General features: G+C 42.0%; 1 protein-coding gene and 1 pseudogene across 1 annotated transcript in view; both read right to left on the bottom strand.

Moving 5' to 3' along the window:
• LOC102526173 (substance-P receptor) overlaps nucleotides 1-14,722 on the bottom strand; it is a 161,352-nt gene that overhangs the window by 24,988 nt on the left and 121,642 nt on the right. The window lies entirely within an intron of this gene.
• Nucleotides 618-3,311, bottom strand: LOC140685647 (histone-binding protein RBBP4-like; annotated as a pseudogene).

Genomic DNA, 14,722 nt, shown 5'->3' with positions numbered 1-14,722 from the left:
CCCAAGTTTTATTTTTAAAAAATTCAGACAGGAAAGAAATAATGTGAAAACAGTTCAAGAAATGCACTAATGGGCAAAAGTACATGGGGAAAGAGGAACACATAGTTTTTGACTTAACTAAAGAAACTGAGAGGGGAATTTTTTAAGAAAATGTGCATCCGGGGAAGTTAGATGTGCAAATTTTAGAGTAGGAATTTATATGACCTGAATCATTTCCTGAATAAAAATGACCTTTTGCAATATTCAGACTTCACGGCTACTTCACTTGGCTCTATTTCTTAAACACTGTAGCCTTTAGTTAAATGAGCCAAAAAAAACTAGGGGACACAACATTGAAAGAAAAATAACCACACACATTCTCTTTTCTGTGTCTACTTAAATCTTTGTTACTAGGAAATTCCTGAAGAAAATTTAAATTTGAGTCTGGCTTTGCTGATTCAAGTCTCCCAGTGGCTTATTTAGAAAACACCTTCTGTTTGGGCTAATAGCATTGTTGATGGCACTTATTATAGAAGTAGAGCCAAACAAAGTCTGTGTCTCAAAACCAGTGTGAAATTATTCTCAGGGTTGAGAGGAAGAAAAGGGGCGTCTAAAATCACTAGAAGTTCAGACATTGTCTAGGACCCTTATCCTTCCGGGTCCACACGTCCTTCAGGGTCTCCATCATTTTAAATGTTCTCATTTCCCACAGTTGCATGATACTGGCTTCTGATAGAGAACCAATCACCCAAGATGCATTGGGATTCTAGAAGAAATCAGATATCTTGGAAAGTGTTACCACCATGATTAAACAACTCTGGTGGCCCATCTTCTGCATCTTCTGGGGATTGTTCCTCTCCAGTTTTACTTACTTTCCAGGTGTTCAGTCTGTGATCGGTACCCCTGGAAGCCAAACTAGTCTCATTGTGAGGCAATTGTTGAACCTGGACTATTTCATCCATATGTGATTCAAAGGAATGCAACTTAAAAAATATTTTACTGAGTTATAGTCAGTTTAGTGTTGTGTCCATTTCTGGTGCACAGCACAATTTTTTAGTCACACACGAATATACATGTATTCATTGTCACAGTCTTTTTCACCATGAGCTACTACAAGATCTTGAATATATTTCCTTGTGCTCTACAGTATAAACTTGTTTATCTATTCTATATATACCTGTCAGTATCTACAAATCTCAAACTCCCAGTCTGTCCCTTCCCACCCCCCTCCCCCCGGCAACCACAAATTTGTATTCTATGTCTGTGAGTCTGTTTCTGTTTTACATTTTCTCTCCCTCTCCTCCCCCTTCCCCCTCCCCCTTCTTCTTCTCCTTCTCCTTCTTCTTCCTTCTTCTTTCTTCCATCTTCCAGATTCCACATATGAGTGATATCATATGGTATTTTTCTTTCTCTTTCTGGATAACTTCACTTAGGATGACATTCTCCAGGGACATCCATGTTGCTGCAAATGGCATTATGTTGTCATTTTTAATGGCCGAATAGTATTCCATTGTATAAATATACCACAACGTCTTTATCCAGTCATCTGTCAATTGACATTTCAGTTGGTTCCATGTCTTGGCTATTGTAAATAGTGCTACAAATAACATTGCAGTTCTGGTGTCTTTTTGAAGTAGGGTTTGTTCTGGATACATGCCCAGGAGTGGGATTCCTGAGTCATATGGTAAGTCTATTTTTAGTCTTTTGACGAATCTCCATTCTGTTTTCCACAGTGGCTGCACCAAACTGCATTTCCACCAACAGTGTAGGAGGGTGCCGTTTTCTCCACACCCCCTCCAGCATTTAAAAAGGAATGCACTGAAGTGTCAGAGTCTCAGATCCCACAAGGCTGGTCAGCTGATCTTGTGGCAAGAATGAACTCACTATAGGATTGAAAGAAATGTGGCTCACTTCAGAAGTGTGAGCATCAACTGAATGGCCTGGTTTGGAAGTATCATTTGAATGCGTACCCAGGCTCATAAGCTTCTGATCATCAAGCACCTGACCCAAAAAGAGACATGGAGCAGATGCCAGGATATTTCTCCTACTACTGCTGTAATGCCCTGTAAAGATGGTCTTCATGTGCACAAGTTTTTCTTCCTTTGGAACGGCAGTGATATCCCATAGGCAGATGGTGTAGTCATTTTTTTTTCTTGATTTCTTGAAACTTTCATGTCATTTAAAAAAAGATCAGTTAAAGTCTAGCCCAAGGAAGGAGTCATTCCTGAGTTCTGCCAATGTTCTTAAACAACCCTAGGACAATATAAACAACTAATATTATCTCAAAGAATGTTATCTACTTTCATAAGGTGTACAAGTTGTCACAGTTTCTACTATTTGTGTGCGTGTCTTCAATTATAATACTGAATCTATAGGTCTAAGTTTACAACAAGCAATATTTACATTTTTAATATTAGTTCCAATGAATTTATAAGTAGCAGGCATTTCTAATTTGTCAATCACAAATTTATTGGGTAGCCAGCACTCTCATGCCCTCCTCCTTTGTAATTGACACAGCAAAAAAAAAAAAACAAATGTGGGGTGAGAGGTGAGCCATGTCCCAGGTCTTGGTTGAGCCCCTGGGACATGCCCCCACCAAGTGTGGGTACTTGGCTTCATGCAGGAAAGAATTCAGGAGCAAGTCACAGTTGAGTAAAGGTAGATTTATTTAGAGAGATACATACTACACGGAGTGTAGGCTGTTTCAGAAGGTGAGAGAAAGGCCACAAGGTGTAGGGGTTGAGTGCTCAGGTTAAAGTAAAAGTAGATACACACTCCATAGACAGAGTGCCAGCCATCTCCAAAGACAAGGGAGCAAGAGGCAGATGGCATAGTCATTTGAAGCACTAATCAAATGCCCACTGAGACTTGGGTTCTAAGAAAACCCATAGCCTCCTCCTGATGCCCACAGAGACACAAGTCTGGGTTGAACTCCCCAGAAGGGTCTGGTTTAGAAGAATGTTTTGTATAATCAAAACCAAGAACATTAGAGTCTTCACTGCAATGATGCAAGGTTTCTGGGCATATGATGCACTCTGTTTACTTCTTCATGGTTGATCTTGATTCTTTTTCTAAATTCTCCTTTTTCAGTGTTGCAGTGTAAATCATCAAACTGAGCATCATTAGGGAGCTGCACACCGTCAATGACAAGTCAATGAAGACTGAACTTTTTCCCTTCTGGTCTAGTTACATCTGGAAGCCACTGCTGTTAGGCTGGGCCACTCCAAAGCATGGATTGCCACCAATTTGCAAAGAGAAAGGGTGGGCTTTTCCCATATTTCGTACTTTCATTCTTCTACTGTAACATCAGGGGCTGCTTCTTTCTCTTCCATAAAGGGCAGACTGGGGGTGTCCAGGGTGAGCATTGCAGGAGGGGTAGGGAGGCTGTGGGTGAAATGATCCAGCTTTAATTTTGAGGTGAGGGTGGTATTAGACATCCAATCAGGGCCCACAGTGTTTGCCAGAGAAACAGCACCAATGGGATACATGTGATTACGTGTGTATGTCTAAAGAGAGGGATCTATTTTAAGGAATTGACTCTCATGGTCATGGGAATGGTGAGTCTGAAATCTTTAGAGCAAGCGGGCAGACTGGAAACGCAAGTAAAAGCTGATGTTACACTCTTGAGGCAGGGTTCCTTCCTCTCCAGGAAAACTTCAAGTGATAGAATAAAGCTCATTCATATTATGGGGTAGGGTGGGGATAATCTGCTTTAGTTCTACAAAATACCTTGTAGCAACATCTAAACTAGTGGTTTACTAGTGAACCATCACAGGCACAGTTTGATTGGGGAGAGATGGGCAAGTTGGGATATGACTCTAAGACAGAATGGGCAGGACCCGTAGATGGGGGTGGGTGTAGAGGGTGACGGATACCCCCAGGCAAGCCTCTGACTCAGTCCTGCTGTCTCCTTCCCTTGACAAGGGCTCTCAGGCCCCCACATTCATTGTATTTAGAAAGGAACTGGGGCTTAGGGGATAGGGCATCGTGGTTAAAATGGTATTCCAACATGGTGATAATCCTGGTTAAAAGTGGACCCAGGTTGAATACGGTGTCAGGAGTGCCTTTTGTTTAGTGACTAAACAGCCACTGTTATAGTATTACTGAGGCTAGAGAGACACATACTACTCACTGGTCTCAAGAAAACAAATAAATAGTAGTGACAACAGCCGCCACCACCACAACACTAGCTAACACTGATGCAGCGTTTGGTATATGCTGGGCACTGTCCTCACCGCTTGACATATATTGCTTCCTTCATGTCCACCAACAGTCATCTCTGGGTTACGGGTGATAAACTCAGGCACCAAGACTGCAAAGTACTTAAGTACCACGGCACTCGGCACAACTCTGGGGCTTCATTCACGGAGACGATTGTGTAAATAGCACCCCTTGGAGTTGGGCGATGAAGTTCACAACAGAGCTTAAGAAACTGATCCAAGACTTCCGTGTTGTGGAGATTAGCATTGCCTTGGGTGAAGAATGACAGAACTAGCCTTTTGCAGCAACACGGATAGACCTAGAGATGATCATACTAAGTGAAATAAGTCAGACGGAGAAAGACAAGTATCATATGATATCATTTATATGTGGAATCCCCCCAAAATGATACAAACAACTTATTTACAAAACAGAAAGGGGACTCAGACATAGAAAACAAACTTACGGTTACCAAAGGGGAAAGTTGGGGAGGGATAAATTTGGAGTTTGAGATTAGCAGATATTAACTACTATATATAAAATACATGAACAGCCAGGTCCTAATGTATAGCACAGGGGACTACATTCAGTATCTATGAAAAAGAATATACCATATATATATATATATATATATATATATATATATATATATATATATATATATATAAACTGAATCATCATGCTGTACACCAGAAACTAACACAGCACTGTAAACCAACTATACATCAATAAAGAAAACTATATAGAAGGAAGGCCACATGTTTTACATATATATATATATATATTTAAAATAAATATATAAAAATATTTATATATATACACATATATAAAATTATTATATATTTGTTATAGAGAGTTTTTAAAAATAAGCGTTTTATTTTACAATCTTTTTAGATTTAAAGTGAAAAGTTGCAAAGATAATACAGAGAGTGCCTGTATACTTCATGGACAATTTCCTCTACTATTAATATCTTATTAGTATGGTACATTTGTCCCAATTAATGAACCAATGTTAATACATTATTATTAACCAAAGTACAAGACTTTGCTTGTTTATGATGCCCTCAAGAGCTTTGAGTGTGTCCTGGTCAGGTATTGTGTAGAGTGTCCCTTAGCTGGGCTTTGTCTGATGTTTTTTTCTTATGATTAGTCGGGGAAGATGGGTTTTGGGGAGGAAAACCGCAGAAGTAAAGTGTCATTCTCATCACACTCTATCAAGGGTACCTGCCATCAATATGACTTAGCACTGTTGGTGTTGACTTAGATCACTTGACTAGGGTGGAGTTGGTCAGGTTTATCTACTATGAAGCTACTCTTCCCCCATCCCAGCCCTCTATATACTGTATTTTTTGGAAGAAAGTCACTATGCCCAGACCATGCTTAACAAGTAGAGGATTATGCTCCCTTCCTTGAAAATGGAGTATCTGCATAAATTATTTAGGATTCTTCTGCATGGAATGATATGAGACACATTAGTGTATTTGTCTAATCTCTTTCACTTACTTTTTTATTCAGTCCTCTGTGTCAATATGGATTCACATATATTTAGTATATATTTTGGGTTATAGTCCAATACTATTTTTTTTTGCCTTAATTGCTCCAGCTTTGGCTATTGGGAGCTCTTACAATTGCCTCCTGTCTCTCTTGACATACCTCCAACATTGTGTATGTGTGTGTGTGTTTGTATGTGTGTTCTGAGCACTTTCTTCCTTTCCGGAAATACAAGATGCTCCAAGCTCATCTTTGTATACTCATTGGCCCCGGTCCTCAAATCAGCCATTTCCCCAGGCAGCTCTGGTTCCTGCTGTTGGAGAATGGTATTAGAAACCACGACTTAATCCTCACAACCACCAGAGAAGACAGAGGCTGCTTCCACTTTATCTCCAGTTTGCAGGTGAGAAAGCTGAGACACAGAAAGCTAAATACTTAGGCATGGCTGTGCACTTGCTGAGTGGAGTGGAGGTCCAGGTGAGGTCCCAGGTCTCTTGATTCCATAGGGATCACAATTTTTCATTCCACTACAGGCACCAGCAAACTACTACTCCCAGGTAAAATCGCTCACCGCCTGTTTTCAAATGGCTTGTGACTTAAGATTGATTTTTCCATTTCTAAGTGGTTGAAGAAATCAAAAGAAGAACATTATTTCATGGCATGTAAAGATTATATGAAAGTCAAGATGGAGCACAAGGGATTTTTAGGACAATGAAATTATTCTGTATGATACTACAGTGGTGGCTACGTTTCATTCTGCATTTGTCAAATCCCACAGAATGTACAACATCAAGAGTGAACCCTAATGTAAACTATGGACTTTGGTTGATAACAATGTGCCCATGTTGGTTCATTGATTGTACCAAAGACGCCCCACTGATGAGGGACGGTGAGGGTAGGGGAGTATGTATGTGTGGGTGGGGAGGGCTATGTGTGAACTCCCTGTATTTTCTGCTCAGTTCTGCTGTGAACCTGAAACTGCTCTAAAAAAATTTGTTTATTTAAGAAATTTTAAAAAAATTTAAAAAGTATGTCAGTTGTATGCAGCATAGGACTTTTTTTTTTTAAGATTATATGAAATTCAAATGTCATTGTCCATAAATAACATTTTCTTGGAACACAGCCATACCCATTCATTTAAGTATTGTCAGTAGCTGCTTTCCATGCTTCAGTGGCTGGGGACAATAGTTGTGACAGAGACCATAGGGCCTGCAAAACTGAAAATATTTACTACTTGGCCTGTTAAAATGTGCCCACTTCTGTTCCATTGTACTGCAAAGAGAAGAGGCTGAGTTACAACTCCTACAGAGGAAAGTAGTGCAGACCAACACCACACCTACACTGGTCTTATTAATGCCATGGTGATGCTCTCCCTTCTGGCACCAACCCAACTGCTACCCTTCTTCAAGTCCCAGCTCTGGCTGCTGGGAGCTTCTCTGGACCTGTCTGGTCTCCATAATCCCTCCTGTTCCTCTGATCTCCCAGACCTCTTAACATCTACTTAGATTTTGATTACTTGATGCCTTGTACGGTTCTGCATTTCACACACATTAGTGTTGTATTCCAAGTTAGCTGCAAGTTCTTCGAAAGCAAGGACCATGGGTATTTTTCTTTTCCTTATGTTATCAACCACAGATTAAGTTTTCTACTAACTCAGCTCTAATTGATACTAAATGACCTCCCTGTTTAGGCTTCCAACTGACTATCAGATTAAGCATAAACTCTTTAACATGACACGTAAAGCTCTTGTACTATCATCTTCAACCCCCATTCTTACTAGTTAACTGGTGCCCAGATTAGTGCTTAGAACATAGTAGCTGCTCAGGAAATGGACTTTTCTGCCCTCCCTTACTTTGCTTTCTCTTATACTCTTACGACATTGGAAAACAACTGGCAACAGTTCTGGATTTGACAATGATGAGGTTAATCATAAGCAATTTCAGTGTCAGGATGGGGACAAAATTGAGTCAAGGATGCAGGGCAGGATTAGAGATCTGAGGCCACAGGAAGGTAGCTGATAACATCAGTAAAAAAATGCTGAAAGATTGCCTAGTAGCGTGAATTAATGTGGCCACGATTAGCCTGGCTTCCTGGCTTTTGCTAGCATTCCTGAGAGATCTGGGTGTAAGAGGGGAGAAAACATAAAGAGAAGATATAAGGTGAGACAGCTGAGGTTGGGGATGGGTGATGGAAACCATAGAAAACCCTGGGAACAAGCCCTGGGTAAACACACGCATTGAGATACCCTTGATTTAACACCAACTGTAGTCCAGAAGATTACCACGTGTTATCCTGTTTAACCAACTCTGGTAAAATTGGGTTCCATCACCTCAACTTTGCAATGTAATTTGAGGTTCAAAGATGTTCACTGAGTGATGTGGTTTGAGTTAGGATTTTAATCCTGATCTTTATTTCTTATACCACTCTATCATTGTGCCTTCATACTATAGAAATGGTGTCCCATTTGATGTCCCAAGTGGCCCCAGGGTACCACAGAGAAGAGGATAAATGTAGAATTGAAGGGTTAAGTAGATTTTTTAGTGCCCTCATTTCTATCAAATCACATATCCTTCCTCATTGTGATCCTTACGTGGTATTCGTGTAACCCCTCTTGGTCCACCCAGTCACATGAGTGGTGCTGGTTCTCTGCTGAATCCGTGGCAAGCAGAGTCCTGAGGATACCAGCGTCCACATGGGGGGAACATGGGCTGATGGACGGCACAGGCCACTCCTGCATTTCCCTTCTCTCCAGTACAAGAAAATCAGGAGTGGGAAGGGGACCGGCAAAGGACTGACCTCAAGACTCCTTTGTTCTTCACCGTGACTCTCCAAGAAAGACCTCTGTTAGGGACTGAATGTTTGCGTTCCCCAAATTGACCTGCTGAAATTCTAACCCCCTAAATGGGATGGTATCAGGAGGTGGGGGCCTTTGGGAGGTAATTAGGTCATGAGAACGGAGCCTTCATGATGACAGTAATGCTCTTATAAGAGCAGAGAAATGGGGGAAGGGTGTAGCTCAAGTGGCAGAGCGCATGCTTAGCATACACAAGGTCAAGGGTTCAATCCCCAGTACCTCCTCTAAAAATAAATAAATAAACCTAACTACCCCTCCACACACAATAAAGACTAGAGAAATGATATCTCTGTCTCCACCACTGAGGATACAGCAAGAAGACGTCCTTCTGCAAACCAGGAAGAGGGTTCTCACCAGGAATAGGATGGACCAGCATCTTGGACTTGCCAGCCTTCAGAACTGTGAGAAACAAATGTCCGTTGTGTTAGCCAGCCAGCCTATGGCACTTTGTTATAGCTGCCCAAAGTAAGGCAACCCTAGTGTATGCTGGGCTCTCTCAGTACAGTCCTCTAGTGAAAACCTGTTTTGGTGCCAACTCGATGATAGCAACAAGTATTTTTGAAGCTAAGAATACAGTTTCCTGGGTCTAGAAGCAGAAAGACCAAAGGTTTTCCCATCATATTGAAACCCATTTGTTGTCTTCCTTCTTCACGGAAGCTATTCGCAAACAGAATGTTAAAGAAAAAAAATCACCAGGGGCCTATTTTTAAAATACTGATGCCTGAATCCTACTCTGTAGAGATTCTGAGGTTAGGTCTGGAAACATGAATTTTAACCAGTGCCTCAGTGATTCTGAGGCAGGTGGATCCTCCTATATGTTTAAAAAAGAAAAAAAAAACAGTGCTCTGAGAGGGAATCGAAATTCGCCAGCTTTAAACCATTGCAGTCCTTAATGGCATTTAGGGCACGCACCCAAGTCCCTTCCTAGAGACAGATTCACTAGTGAACTTTGCTGTGGTTTGAAAGAAAGCGGGTGTCTGTGGTGTTCACAGGTGCCTCAGGGGGTGGCTGGCTGGGCCAGGCAACGAGAGACCCTCTCAGGGCATTTTCCTTAGAGAGTTTTCTCCAGCTCAGGGGCTGGCCTCAGTCTTTGAGCCCCAGAACCCCCATCTGTCAGCACGCACAGCCTCACAGTCACAGCCGCGCTGATCACACTGTCAGGAATCTGATTTGTGAACCATTTTAATGGAGAAATATGACCGCTGAGTAAACTGGATGTTGGTGCCGGCCAGACCAAGAGACTGCAGATCATGTAACCAGATTCAGCACCAGGGGGGCTGGCTGGCTGACTACGGGGCCTCCCGGACTCCGAGAGACTAAACGGCAGGGGCACCCCCGTCCACAGTGAGGATCTGCTTGCCAGGGGGATGGACACCTCTCCTTCTGAGGGGACACTTGTCCTCACACAGTGCCTGGCACACAGTTAGTGTCCTGAAGATGGCTTAGCAGGGTGAGGCCAGCTTCAGGACTCTTTTGTTCAAATCCTCAAGATCTATGGTTCTCAGATTTCTGCATTTCATAGAAAAAATTAAACAAAATTTGGGGACTGCTGTAGTCTCTTACTGTGCCAAGAAAGGACATTAAAAATGAACTGGAGCTAAATTAAACTACTGACAATTGTCACCATCACTGCATTTGGGAAACTACATTTTAATAACAGAAAAGAAGGGTGGACTTAATTTCAGCATAAAAAGCAGACCTTTAATTGAAAAAAAACTCACTAAGCACAAGAACACAGACTGGGTGTTTGGAAACACCTGAGCATCTGGGTAATCTTTTTTTTTTTTTTTTTACTTTGCCTGTAGCCACCCTCCAGATGATCTATAATCACATTGATTTCTTTTCCACTTACAATCACAGTCCAGCCCCACCTCTGAGATCACCCTGATTGGAGTTTTAGGTGTTCCCAAGCTGGGCAGTGTCACTTTCACAGACAAGCTCCTGATACAAAGGCAGCTTTGACATTCTCTGTGTGGGAAGCCCCCAGTGAAAGTCTCAGAAGGTGACTTTATTTCCAAGAGGAGGAAACTGAGGAGCAGGTTGATGACTGGCTGATACTGGTCACCAGGGCTTGGAGCCTGCATCTTCCCTTCTGACGGAGGGGGTGTGACAAGGGGGCCACAAGTGATGTTGGTGTTGGCTTATAAGGCAGTAATTGGTTTGAGCCCGGTTACTAAATTGGACCAAGGCAGAAAAGATAAAGAAACAAGAGAGAATAAAGGGCATGGTTGTTGCTCACGGGTGAGGGTGCACCTTGGAGTCTTCCCTCCGTGGAGTCAGGTGGGCGCCCACTGGGGCTGGTCTGGGAGGAGGGAGCAGTCAACCTGTGCAGATGGCAGGCTGACACGAGGCTCCGCTGTCTGGAGACCAGTCACTGAGGACGCTAGGGGGATGGAGAAGGGACTTCTCTGCCACTTCCTTTTAATGGAATTCTGGGCAGATTCCTTTCCCACAGCCTCACATAGGAATGGCGGCCTCTCACCAAGAGACATATGGCCAAATAAAGAAGGCTCCCCAGACCCACCTGCAGGACCATTTCTGCTGTGCAGGGTGCAGTGCGAACAGAACACATACTCCTCAGCTCATCTTCGAGGCCCTTTCCTACCCAAGGGCTTTGAAATAAGGGACACCTGCACCATCCCTCCAATTCTGGGTTTTGTCCAAACCAAAAACATGCCTTGGAATTATATAGCACGCATAGCGTCTGAGATAAACCACATATATTAGAATTTATACTATTAATTAGTGTCTTTTAAAAAAAAAAACAAAACACTTAATTGTGTTGTCCTATCATCTATCAACAGGAAAGAAACGTCGAAATATTTTCACACCTGGTGTGGCTGTGCTTGCGTGTTTCTGTTGAACGCCAGCCCAGCTCGTCAGGAGAACCAAGCTTGTCTGCGAGGTGAGAAGTGAGCAACACAAGTGCTGGCTGGTGCTGTTACAACTTGTTGCAAAGGAGAAAAATGGACAATGGGGGTTTTTGTCTTTTGGGTTCCCTGAAGCTCCAGCCTCTAGCAAGAGCCCCGTTGAGCTTGCTTTTAGACACAGGCATCCATCAGGGTGCGCGTGGGTGTACTCAGCCTTGTGGGGGAGGCAGAGCTCAAACTTCATGTCCCAGTGACACGCTCTGCATAATGTGACTGATTCTCCTGGGTGGACTGGCCCTGCAGCCTGTGTCAGTTTTGAGATGTCTTTTTGAATCATCACAATTCCCCAGCCTGGGGAAATAGGGATTTTTTTTTTTTTTAAAACAGCTGCTGAGTAATGCACTGACAAAAAAATGCCATGTGATTCAGGTTTCTCTTTTTTATTTATTAATTTTTTTCCAGATTTCTCTTTTAGAATGAGAAATAAAATGATTTCATTCACTTTATTCACTCATAACAAGCAATATTTTCAGGCAAGAAGGCGGCTTCAGACTGTAGCCTAGGTTAGGCTGCCCTCTGCCATACAGAGGCCAGGCCAGTTTGGGGTGTGTGTGCATGAGGGTTAGCCTTCTTGCATGAGAATAAAATGTTTTAGCACTGATAGAGCCGGGAAGAATCTCCCTGTGCAGTATGAGTAGGTGACCAACTTGACTTGGTATGCCTGGGATTTAAAACAAAAAGTCCTGCATTCAGGGAAAACCCCTGAGTTCCTGGCAAAGCAGTGTGGTTGTTCACCCAGATGTGGGGTTGCTGTGAGCCTGCTCCTTTTCCCAGCTGCCCCTTGTTTCACTGGCCTAAGATACGGCTGATTATATACTATTTAAGATTCATTCCTTTGAGTCAAAGCATTGTCCCATATTAAAATGCAGGCATTTTTTAGAGGGGTGGCCCATTAGACCATTATAGTTGGAAGCAGCATTCAGCACCGCTGATCACTCCCTTCTCTTGAAACAACTGTCTTCTCCCTCAGGGAAGTGCAAATTAAGACCACAGCAAGATAGTATTTTTCATTTACTATCTAGGCAAGAACTAAAGAAGTCTGACAACACCAAGTGTTGGCGGGACGTGGGACAACAGGAACACTTATGTACTGCTGGTGGGTATGTAAGTTGTTACCCCTCCTTTAGAAAACAGTTATCACATAGATATTCTTTTATAAGGTTGAACATGTGCAAACCCAAGTTAATCTCACTTTAATATGTATTCCCTCGATATATGCCCTCTACCACTTGGGCCTCAGGAATCATACACAAGAATTTCATAGCAGGAAAAAACTGGAAATCACCTAAGTGATGACAAGTAAGAGAATGGATGAATGAATCATGAAGTACTTACACATGAGATAATATGCAGCAGTTAAACTAATAAAACACAGCTACATATAGGAACATAGATAAATCTTGGAAATAAAATGTTGAGCAAAAATGTTAAACTAATTATGAAAACAAAATGCAGCCATTTCTATAAAGGTGAAAATCAAGCAAAACTAAATAATCTACTGTTTAGGAATTCATACAGACTACCTATGAGAGAGAAGCAAAGATGGTTTCTATAGCTTAATAATATTCTAGTTCACAAGATGGGTGTTAGAGTCATGTATTATAAATTATTAATGTGTCTAGTTATTTACATATATGTTAATACATTCATTTGTAGAAATAAAAAATATAACGTATGTTTTAGGAAAATAAGAAGGTGGAAATAAATCAAAACATGTTTATAATCACAATAAACGTAAAGAGATTAATTCACTCACTAGAAGGCAGGGATGATAAGATTATATTTTAAACAACAACAATGATGAAATATCCAGCTAAATGCTCTTTATGAAAAAGACACAAAACATAATGACACAGAAAAATTGAAAGTAAAGGGACAGAAGAAGATATTACAAACAAGAGGTAACTATGTTAACATCAGACAAATAGACATTAAGGCAAAAATTAGGAACATCTAATATCCTAGTGTCCAGTATTAGGAATCAAGAGCCTCTATAAAATCACACAAAGTTATAACTTATTTGAACTGCATAACACAGCTTTACTAGGTATAAAGCAAAACCTAGCATAAGTACTAGGAGAAATGGATACATTCACAACCACAATGGGTGGGAGATTTTAACACATGTGAGTGGCAGCTACAGGTTTATGTGCCAGTCTGCCTCTGATATTCTGTCCCTCTTAATTTTTTATGTGGCTTTGAGCAAGTCTCTTCCTCTTGTTAGATCTCAGTCTCTCATTTCTGGAAAAAAAAAAGCGACTGGACCATATGTGTAGAAATTCCATGAAATACCCACAATCCTATGCTAGGCCATGTTTGGGAAAAGACCTTGTCATATTATGGATGATTCTGAGCCCAGTGGCAGCTGGTGCTCCCTGCTCAGCATGTCCCAGGAGAGTCTATTACCTGCTGTTTCCCCTGACAACACCACCTTCCAACACCCCACCACCCCACCACCCCTCACCCCTCCATCTCAGGCAGCTTTATAAATACAGAAGTTTATAAACATCTTTGTCAGCTGAAGGGCTAAGAGAGAAAACTGCCTGGTGAATCCAGCTTCTGGAAGGTGCTCATCGGGTTTACCTCTTGAAGTCAATTTGAGTGAGGAAGGAAGGTCAAGCCAGTTCCACTGGGCGGCTAGCATTAATACAGGACAAATGCCCTGGAAACCTGGAAGGGGCCGTCTGTAAATGCAGCTTCCCTCCGTGGCAATTCCAAGCGTAGCATAAAGGGACTAACCAGACAGTGCTGGTGAGAAAAGGGGCTGGTTTTGCTGGCCTTGGCCATCACTGGTGCAACACTGAGCCAGCAGCTGCTTGTCTCTGCATGTCTTTCTCATCTCTAAAGTGATGGGACTGGGTTCTAACCTCTAAGGGCCTCCCAGCTCTGGTAAAGACAGAAATCTAAGTCTGGACAAGATAACTTTTTTTTTAAATTGATTTTTTTTTTCACTCAGCGGGAACAGGGGAGGAGCATACTAGCATTCACCAAGTACCTACAAGGTTCCAGATGCTTTACAGAAGTAATTTCATGTCATTCTCACCACACACCTATTACTATTTTAGTTTTACTGCCGATAAATGAGGCTCAGGGAAGAAATACTTAAGACACTCGTATTTACTAGTATTTACAGGATTCAGGTCTTTTGACACCAGCGACTACTTTTTCTACTGCAACCAACCTACAGTGGCTAGTACATGTCCGTAAAGAGGTCAGATGGTTCTGCTGTGAATTTTAGTTCCTACAAGGTGGAACTCTTCCAGAAGGG

The sequence above is a fragment of the Vicugna pacos genome, chromosome 15 (genome assembly GCF_048564905.1).
Source record: "Vicugna pacos chromosome 15, VicPac4, whole genome shotgun sequence".
Classification (NCBI taxonomy): Eukaryota; Metazoa; Chordata; class Mammalia; order Artiodactyla; family Camelidae; genus Vicugna; species Vicugna pacos.
The sequence above is the reverse complement of the archived record's forward strand: the minus strand, read 5'-3'. Positions and strand labels throughout refer to the sequence as shown.